Below are 10,463 nucleotides of genomic sequence, written 5' to 3'. Positions count from 1 at the left end.
GTGTTTTCAGAGCCTCTTTAATTGTTTTCTATTGTGCGGTGACAGAAATTAAGTAGGTGGGAATTATATTTAATTAAAAAAAAAAAAGCATAACAAACAGGTCTTTTAAAGCTGTAGATGTGAAAGTATGCGGAGGGAGTCACGCGGGTGAAGACATGCTCGCACTCGCCGGGTAATCTGCAAATTATGCTCGCCCGCAGCGCAGCTTGCGTCTAATAATTAAGAGTTTTGAGGGAATAAAAAGATTATTAACTTGCTGCTGCTTGCAGTTGACATGCATGGAAACATGCATCCAGCGGCGGACCTCACGCATGCGTGTGATTCACTTCACCTTTAGAAACACAAAGCATGTGCATGGATGGTTTGGCATTAACCTTCTGGTTGTGTTCGGATTCCTGTCACACTTTTGATGTTCCCGGTCAAAAATTACCAGACTCCAAACAAATGCTTATAAATCTCTCATTATGCTATATTATCACCAAATATTGGATTCAATCTTTTTGTCAACTTGTTTTCTTTCATTTAGGACTGGTTTTGTGTTTCTATTTGCATCTAATTAATCGTAGGCTTCATTTATCTGAAAGTAGGCACCTCGTTTTTTTTATTTAAATGCATTTTTTTAAGAATAATTTTCACAATATTAAACAAAAAAATCTAAAAATTTGCAATGTTTATCACACTAATGTGATTTAATGTTTAATGAGGAAGTTTGCTTTTAAGTGCTTTTATTTTGTACAAAAATGCAAAAAGTCACACTTGTGTTGTTCCGGGTCAAAAATGACCCGACTCCAAACAATTGCTTATAAATCTCTCATTATGCTATATTATCACCAAATATTGGATTCGATCTTTTTGTCAACTTGTTTTCTTTCATTTAGAACTGGTTTTGTGTTTCTATTTGCATCTGATTAATCGTAGGCCTTATTTATCCGAAAGTAGGTACCTCGTTTTTTAAATGAAAAAAGTCACACTTGTGGTGTTCCCGGGTCAAAAATGACCCGACTCCAAACAATTGCTTATAAATCTCTCATTATGCTATATTATCACCAAATATTGGATTCAATCTTTTTGTCAACTTGTTTTCTTTCATTTAGGACTGGTTTTGTGTTTCTATTTGCATCTGATTAATCGTAGGCCTCATGTATGTGAGAGTAGGTAACTTGTTTTTTGAGCGAAAAAAGCATTTTTTATGAATAATAATAAAAATTTGTTTCTCACACTAGTGTGCAATTTTGTACAAAATAAAAGCATTTAAAAGCAAACTTCCTGACTAAACATTAAAGCACACTAGTGTGATAAACAGTGCACAGTTTTAGAATTGTTTGTTTAATATTGTGAAAATTATTCATAAAAAATATTTTTTCACTCCGAAAACAAGGTGCCTACTCTCAGATAAATGAGGCCTACGATTAATCAGATGCAACTAGAAACACAAAACCAGTCCTAAATGAAAGAAAACAAGTTGACAAAAAGATTAAATCCAATATTTGGTGATAATATAGCATAATGAGAGATTTATAAGCAGTTGTTTGGAGTCCGGTCATTTTTGACCGGGAACACTACAAGTATGACTTTTTGCAATTTTTATACAAAATAAAAACATTTAAAAGAAAACTTCCTCATTAAACATTAAAAAACACTAGTGTGAGAAACACTGCAAATTTTTATAATTTATCTCATATTGTGAAAATTATTCATAAAAAATATTTTTTCACTCCAAAAATGAGGCGCCTACTCTCAGATAAATGAGGCCTACGATTAATCAGATGCAACTAGAAACACAAAACCAGTCCTAAATGAAAGAAAACAAGTTGACAAAAAGATTAAATCCAATATTTGGTGATAATATAGCATAATGAGAGATTTATAAGCAATTGTTTGGAGTCCGGTCATTTTTGACCGGGAACACTACAAGTATGACTTTTTGCAATTTTTATACAAAATAAAAACATTTAAAAGAAAACTTCCTCATTAAACATTAAAAAACACTAGTGTGAGAAACACTACAAATTTTTATAATTTATCTCATATTGTGAAAATTATTCATAAAAAATATTTTTTCACTCCAAAAATGAGGCGCCTACTCTCAGATAAATGAGGCCTACGATTAATCAGATGCAACTAGAAACACAAAACCAGTCCTAAATGAAAGAAAACAGTTGACAAAAAGATTAAATCCAATATTTGGTGATAATATAGCATAATGACAGATTTATAAGCAGTTGTTTGGAGTCTGACTAAGTGTGACTAGGAAAAAAAAAAACCCACAAAAAAATGACAAAAATTGAAAAAATGTCTGAGAAGTACTACCCTGTGTGAACAAAGTCAGGAAGTTTGAGTCCAATGCAATAATGTTAGCTAGTATTTTCGGGAAAAAGAAAATCTTTCCTGAGTCAATTTGCCCCGAACACAACCAGAGGGTTCGATGAATGTGGTAACATCAGATTGATAATGGTTTCTAATGAACTTCCTGAAGTCAGAGCTCAGCCCGCTGCCAAATGACTGATCGTGTTTCGCAGAACGATCCTTACGGCGTTCGTTTGGTTTACAGTGTGTTTGACACTCGCAATGAGAAAGAAATAAGCAAAGACGTGAGAACTTTGACAAATTGTACTGTTTGTGTGCGAGCCGTTGGCTTTAATTAAATCAATAATTCAACTCCAGAGCTTAAAAAAAAATGCTTGCAGATTTGTGTTTCAGTCCATTAAGACTGTTAGCGGCCCATATTTAACGTTGGATTGTTATACACTAAATGTCATGTGGCATCAAATTATACTCCATCAGAGAAGATTTTCACTTATAGTGAAGAGAAATCAGCAGCTTTTTGTCATTTAGAATAACTCATGTTTGTATTTTCTGCTCATTCTGACCCGGAGAGGAATTTCTCTCTTTTGAAAATGATAGTTAATGTTATGGCATTGCAGTGTTTTTTCATATTAAGATACTATTGCCGTGTTTATTAATATTTATATTTTCCTTATAATTTTAGTTAAGGGTTTAGTATGGAAGCCTGGTTCTGCCACTAAATAAAAAAGGTAAAAGCAACTTTTTATCTCACAATTCTGATTTTTTTCTTCAAACGGCGAGATATAAATGCACAATTCTGACTTTTTTCTCAGAACTGTGAGATATAAACACAATTGCGAGTTATAAAGTCAGAATTGCTAGATGTAATGTCAGAATTGTCATATAAACTCGCAATTCTGACTTCTTTGTCTTGCAATTGAGACTTTGTATCTTGCAATTCTGACATTTTTTCTCATAATGCAAGTTTATATCTCAGAATTCTGACTTTAGAACTTGCAATTGCGAGTATATATCACATAATTGCAACTTTATTTTAAAAATTCTGAGATAAGTTGCAATAACCTTTTTTTCTTTTTTTTATTCAGTGGCGGAAACAGGCTTCCATAGTTTAGTTTTTCTCATATGTTGAGTTTTTTTTTTTTTTTCAGTTTTAATTATTTTAGTATCAAGTTCAAGTTTTTGTACTTTTTATCACGTTGTTACACTTGTGCTGTTCATGTTTAAAAATGACTAGCCTACAGAAAAATTGCATAGGAATTTCTCATTATTAAATATTGCCAAATACTATTTTCCACAAGCTGAGGTTAATATACAGTATATAGCACTATATAATACAGTATATATAAGTGGCATACACATAAATACAAAATATTAAAATAATGCAATAAACATTAACTTAACAAAACAAGATGTAATATAAAACCCAAATGTGCATAACTGATAAGAAAAAAGTGAAGAAAGTTATTTGAAGGAAAAACCAAGTGCACACAAGTGTGAGTGTGTATCATGTGCACATGCGCTTGTGCATGTTTGAGTGAAATTGTATGTGTGTGCATGTGTGTGAATCTGCACATGTGTAAATGTGATTATGTATGTGTGTGTGAATCTGCATGTACATGTATAATCACGTTTACACGTGCACACTTACATGTGTGTGTGCATGTGTGTGAATTTGAATGTGCGTGTGTGTGCATGTGTAAATCTGAATGTGCATGTGAGTGTGCATGTAAATCTGATTGTGTGTGTGTGTGTGTGTGTGTGCACACGTGTAAATGTGATTATGTATGTGTGTGTGAATCTGAATGTACATGTAAGTGTGCACATGTGTAAACGTGATTATACATGTGTGTGTGTGTGCATGTGTGTGAATTTTAATGTGCATGTGTGTGCGCATGTAAATCTGATTGTGTGTGTGTGTGTGTGTGTGTGTGTGTGTGTGTGTGTGTGTGTGTGTGTGTGTGTGTGTGTGTGTGTGTGTGTGTGTGTGTGTGTGAATCTGCACATGTGTAAATGTGATTATGTATGTGTGTGAATCTGCATGTACATGTAAGTGTGCACGTGTAAACGTGATTATACATGTGTGTGTGCATGTGTGTGAATTTGAATGTGCGTGTGTGTGCATGTGTAAATCTGAATGTGCATGTGAGTGAATTTGAATGTGCGTGTGTGTGCATGTGTAAATCTGAATGTGCATGTGTGTGAATTTGAATGTGCGTGTGTGTGCATGTGTAAATCTGAATGTGCATGTGAGTGTGCATGTAAATCTGATTGTGTGTGTGTGTGTGTGTGTGTGTGTGTGTGTGCACACGTGTAAATGTGATTATGTATGTGTGTGTGAATCTGAATGTACATGTAAGTGTGCACATGTGTAAACGTGATTATACATGTGTGTGTGTGCATGTGTGTGAATTTGAATGTGCATGTGTGTGCGCATGTAAATCTGATTGTGTGTGTGTGTGTGTGTGTGTGTGTGTGTGTGTGTGTGTGTGTGTGTGTGTGTGTGTGTGTGTGTGTGAATCTGCACATGTGTAAATGTGATTATGTATGTGTGTGAATCTGCATGTACATGTAAGTGTGCACGTGTAAACGTGATTATACATGTGTGTGTGCATGTGTAAATCTGAATGTGCATGTAAATCTGATTGTGTGTGTGTGTGTGTGTGTGTGTGTGTGTGTGTGTGTGTGTGTGTGCACACGTGTAAATGTGATTATGTATGTGTGTGTGTGTGTGTGTGTGTGTGTGTGTGTGTGTGTGTGTGTGTGTGTGTGTGTGTGTGTGTGTGTGTGTGTGTGTGTGCATGTGTGTGTGAATCTGAATGTACATGTAAGTGTGCACATGTGTAAACGTGATTATACATGTGCGTGTGCATGTGTGAATTTGAATGTGCGTGTGTGTGTGCATGTAAATCTGATTGTGTGTGTGTGTGTGTGTGTGTGTGTGTGTGTGTGTGTGTGTGTGTGTGCACGTGTAAATGTAATTATGCGTGTTTGTGTGAATCTAAATGTGCGTGTAAGTTTGTATGTAAATCTGTTTGTGAGTGTGCACATATGTAAATGTGATTATGCATGTGTGTGACTCTGAATGTGCATGTAAATCTGTGTGTGTGTGTATAAGTATGCACAGATTGTAAATGTGATTTTGATGTGTATGTGAATTTGAATGTGCATGTGTAAGTGTGCATGTGTGTGAATCTGCATGTGTGTGTGTGTGTGTGTGTGTGTGTGTGTGTGTGCGTGTGTGTGTGTGTGTGTGTGTGTGTGTGTATGTATCCGTGCATGTGAGTGTGCACATTAATCTGATTGTGCGTGTAAGTGTGCACATGTGTGAATGTGATTATACATGTGTGTGTGTGAGCGCACGTGTGCGTGAATCTGATGTGAGTGTGCATGTGTAAATGTTATAATGCATGTACTTGCGTAAATCTGAAAGTGCATGTGTGTGAGTGTGCACGTATGCGCTTGTGTGGATTCAATCTTTCTTACGGCTTGTTTTCTTTCAATTAGTACAGGCTTTGTGCTTTTTTTAAACTGACTGATTGTAGGCCTTGTTGATTTGACCTTATAAACCTCAGTTTATGAGCCAAAATGGCCCATAAATAATAAACTTAAACTGAGGTGCATGAGCTCAGATCAGTGAGGTCTATGATTAATCAGCTCTAATAACAAACACAAAACCTGTGCTAATCAAAAGAAAACAAGTGGACAAAAAAAATGTAATCCTATATTTGGTGACTATCTCATAAGAAATTTAGTAGGTCAAGTAATTTTTGTAGGTCAGTCATTTTTGTCTGAGATGAAGGATTTCCAGCATAAACATTAAGCAAGTGTACGAGTGATGGGTGAAGGGTGCGATAGATGCACGCACAGCGGATGCACTACATTCACCGTGTCTTAAAAGTCTTTTTTAAAGCTAAAGTTCATCTAGTATTAGTTTAAGCTCACTCTTTTCACGAGACTTGTTGAATGACTCACTCTGTTGCATATGTGTGTTGTTTTACAGGCATGCAGTCCACGCCGCCGTCATCGGGACGAGCTCCCAGCGTGTCGTCCAGCAGCACCACCATATTCCCACACGCTGAGAAAGGTAAGAGCATGCTGGGAACTCCTGACTGATCACATGACCTCTGATCCATCCGTTCTCATTTTATATTAACGCAGCAGATTTACCGTAGTGAAAAACATGGTAAAATCACTCTAACATACGGCCTTTCTACTTTGATAATAGACTGAAAATGTTACATTCAGTATTAATAATAACAACATCAGAATAAACAATTATTAGAAAGGGTCATTATTTAAAGTTTTAGTAATTTTGTTGTGTTTATTAAAATAAACTTAACAAATTAACAAAACAAATGTTAAACTAGCTGAAATCAAATTTTATGTTTTATATTTTAAGCAAGAAATCAGTTCTTTAGTGCAACTGCATCAGTTTATGATTGCTAAGCAACATATAATCTTTTACTGTGTTCCAGATCCAACAGGACAAGGTCACCTAGCAACAGCTCTCATCATCGCCATGTCAACCATTTTCATCATGGCCATCGCTATAGTGATGATCATAATGTTCTACATTCTGAAGACCAAACCGAGTGGACAAGGTAAGATCTAAAACTAAACACACTCATTATCTGTATTACACAATGAATTAAAGTTCAGCACAAGCTACTTTTCCACGAGCTGAGGTTAATATAAAAACCAAGTGCACAAGAGAGTGAATGTGTGTGTGTGTGTGTGTGTGTGTGTGTGTGTGTGTCTGGTATTCATCACGTTGTGGGGACCAAATGTCCCCACAAGGATAGGAATACCAGTAGATTTTGACCTTGTGGGGACATTTCTCAGGTCCCCATGAGGAAACAGGCTTATAAATCATGCACAATGAGTTTTTTTGAGGAAGTAAAAGTTTGCACAATCTCCTGTGAGGGCTAGGTTTAGGTGTAGGGTAGGTGTAGGGCCATAGAAAGTACGGTTTGTACAGTATAAAAACCATTACGCCTATGGAATGTCCCCATAAAACATGTAAACCCAACATATGTGTGTGTGTGTGTGTGTGTGTGTGTGTGTGTGTGTGTGTGTGTGTGTGTGTGTGGTGTGTGTGTGTGTGCGCGTGCGTGCTTTATTGTGCATGTGTAAATGTGATTGTATGTGTGCACATGTGGGTGCGCGTGAGGGTGTGCATGATGAGTGAGTGTGTGTGTGTGTGTGTGTGCCTGCATTTGTGTGAATCTGTAAATGTGATTGTGCATGTATGCGTGTGTAAAAATTTGATTACATGCACATATGTATGTGCGCAAATGTGATTATGCATGTGTGCGTGCGTGCGTGTGTGCGTGCGTGCGTGTGTGTGTGTGTGTGTGTGTGCCTGCATTTGTGTGAATCTGTAAATGTGATTGTGCATGTATGCGTGTGTAAAAATTTGATTACATGCACATATGTATGTGCGCAAATGTGATTATGCATGTGTGCGTGCGTGCGTGTGTGTGTGTGTGTGTGTGTGTGTGTGTGTGTGCATGTGTGCGCGCATGTGTGTAAATGTGATTGTGTGCACATGTGTGAGAGTGAACGGATTTGAGTGTGCATGTGTGAGTGTGTGCGTTTGTGTGAATCTGTAAATGTGATTATGCGCATGTTTGCGTACGTAAATGTGAATTTGTGCACGTGTGTTATATGAAAATGTGATTACGTGCACATATGCATGTGTAAATGTGATTATGTATGCCTGTGTGCACGTGTGTGAGTCTAACTGCATGGGTAAGTGTGCATGTGTGTAAATGTGATTAAGTGCACGTATGCATGTGTGAGTGTGCATGTGTGCATGAATCTGATTATGCATGTGAGTGTGTGAGTATGCACTTGTGTGAATGTGATTGTGCCTGTATGTGCAAGTGTGTGAGAATATGATGGCATGTGTGCGAGTCCACGGAAGTTTGCGTGTGTGTAAATGAGTGTGGATTTGTGAGTGTGCACTCACGTTAGTGTGCACATTTGTAAACATGAGTGTGTGTGTGTGAATGTGCCTGAGTGTATGTGCACATGTGTGAATGTGAGTGTTTGCGTGAGAGTGTGTGCGCATGATTGTGTATATGTTCCTTTTAGCTGATGTGTTTTGTGTGAGTGAGTGAATGTTCCTCATAACTGACGTGTGTGTGTGTGTGTGTGTGTGTGTTCATCCACAGGCAAGTTCTTCTGACCACAATTTGAGTCCTTCTGCTCTACATTTACTTGAGATCATTCCCATATTTCAAACTCTTTCTTATTGCTCCAGACATTAAATGAGCAGCAGTGCTGCGAGTCTAACCAAGCACTTTCATACTTTCTTTTTTTCTTAGCATGCTGCTCTGGACAAATAATAAAGACGGTGGAAGCCCAAACAAACAAGCAGGAGGAGAAGAAGGAGGTTCAAGGTGAGCGAACGCTTGGTTTGACATCTGTACGTGTTCAACTGCTTAAAATGATCTGACAGACGGCAGACGGGATGAGCTGAACGGCAGATGTGGAATGTTCCTTCAGCCCGCGGCTCTCCCTGACGGCACTGAACGTTCTCAACACATCCCTGCATAACCATCTCATACAGTCTGGAGACAAAACCCTCAAAATGAGCTTTCACTCAATCTCAGTGCAGCTGATTTAGCCTTCAGTCAATCAATGTCAGAAGAGTAGAAATACATAACACACAAATATTGTTTATTTTTTATTTATAGTTTTTGCGATTTAATGAATTCTAGGTCGGGTCATCATTTATCTTGAATGGATTTTCCAAAAAATGGCCTTTAAAAAAAAAAAAAAAAAAAAAAAAAAAATAGTCTTGAAATTTGTCATAAAACAGTCCTAAACGTAAAAGACTGAAAAAAAGCAGATGAATGCATGTTACTGTATGTCACAACATTTATCCTGCTTCAGACAGGATGAGCAAATAGCTACACCGCTAGACATCCGCGCTTATCCCATTTCCCACCGGATATTCTCAGCTAAGCCACTTGTAATAACAGAACACATGGGAAAGATCCACCCATGCCCTCGCAGCTGCAAGATGAGCGTTCACAAAGACAGAAACCAGACCATTTATTGTTATTATTATTTTAGGTATGGCATTTGCAACACCAATGCCAAAGGTCAGATTCCTAGGAAAGGCATGAACTGATATAGAAATGTATACGCATTGCATGCAATTTAAGTTGCTTTGGATAAAAACATCTGCCAAATGCATTTGTTTGCATTCTGATCAGTAACAACAGAAACTTGAATGAATTATTGCATACAGCGTTCAAATGATGTACAGCGATGATGCATAATGCATAAAACAGATGGATTATCCAAATCAGATTTGTAATACTGGTTCTATAATTATTCGTGGCTAATGTTTTGGTCTGTTTCATATTCTTGATCATGATCGTCGCATATTGTCTTTCCAGAAAACGTGGTGATCTTTGCGGAAAAGGATGAATTTGATAAGCTCAAGCCTTCATCTCCAAAAACAGCAAAGAGGTAAGTCTTCACTCATGCTAAACAAACCTTTAACTACTGCAAGACAAGCAGGGTTTAACCAGCACAGTGCAGCCCTCATATGGAGGCGTCAAACACGTTCCCTCGTCTCATGTGAGACCGTGCCAGTAATTCAGCCACCGCAGGACGTGTTTGTGCAGCGGCACGGAGCCGCAGCTCTTCACTTCTCGTCTGACTGGAAACATTATGTGGCTTACAGACAGGATGAGGTAGTCGAACACAGATCCAGCCTGCAGCTACGCTTTCCACAGGAGATGTTCATTTCAGACAAACGTAATCAAGCGTGTGATAATTACGCAGCGGCGCAGCCAAAACCGCCAGGTGAAAATAGCTCTGCTTCAAACATAAGATGACACTTTTTTGCCTCAAACCCTTTTTTTCTTCCTTTTTTTTCTCCGAGGCGCAGCAGCAGAAGCTTGAATAAAGAAATAAAATTGCTTTCCTCACTCTAGTTAGATGAGAACTTCCCCTGATTTATACTCATTAGTTCTGATTGTTGTAAATAACACTGTCTCTCATCTCTCTCTAAGGCAGGGGTTTTCAAACCTGTCCTGCAGGCACCCCTGTCCTGTACATTTTGTATGTCTCTCTTATAAGACACACCCAATTCAGGTGTTGCAGTTTCTACTAATGAGCTGATAATTTGAATCAGG

At 37.6% G+C, this 10,463-nt stretch overlaps 1 long non-coding RNA gene across 1 annotated transcript; it reads left to right on the top strand.

Annotated features, from left to right (window-relative positions):
* Positions 1-6,780: 6,780 nt before the first annotated feature.
* On the top strand, positions 6,781-9,792 carry LOC141317191 (uncharacterized). The gene is made up of 3 exons (XR_012351742.1): positions 6,781-6,908; positions 8,637-8,711; positions 9,720-9,792. It is a non-coding gene; the product is annotated as an uncharacterized lncRNA (long non-coding RNA).
* Positions 9,793-10,463: the final 671 nt, after the last annotated feature.

Source organism: Garra rufa, unplaced genomic scaffold, assembly GCF_049309525.1.
Source record: "Garra rufa unplaced genomic scaffold, GarRuf1.0 hap1_unplaced_447, whole genome shotgun sequence".
In the NCBI taxonomy this organism is placed as follows: Eukaryota; Metazoa; Chordata; class Actinopteri; order Cypriniformes; family Cyprinidae; genus Garra; species Garra rufa.
The sequence above is the reverse complement of the archived record's forward strand: the minus strand, read 5'-3'. Positions and strand labels throughout refer to the sequence as shown.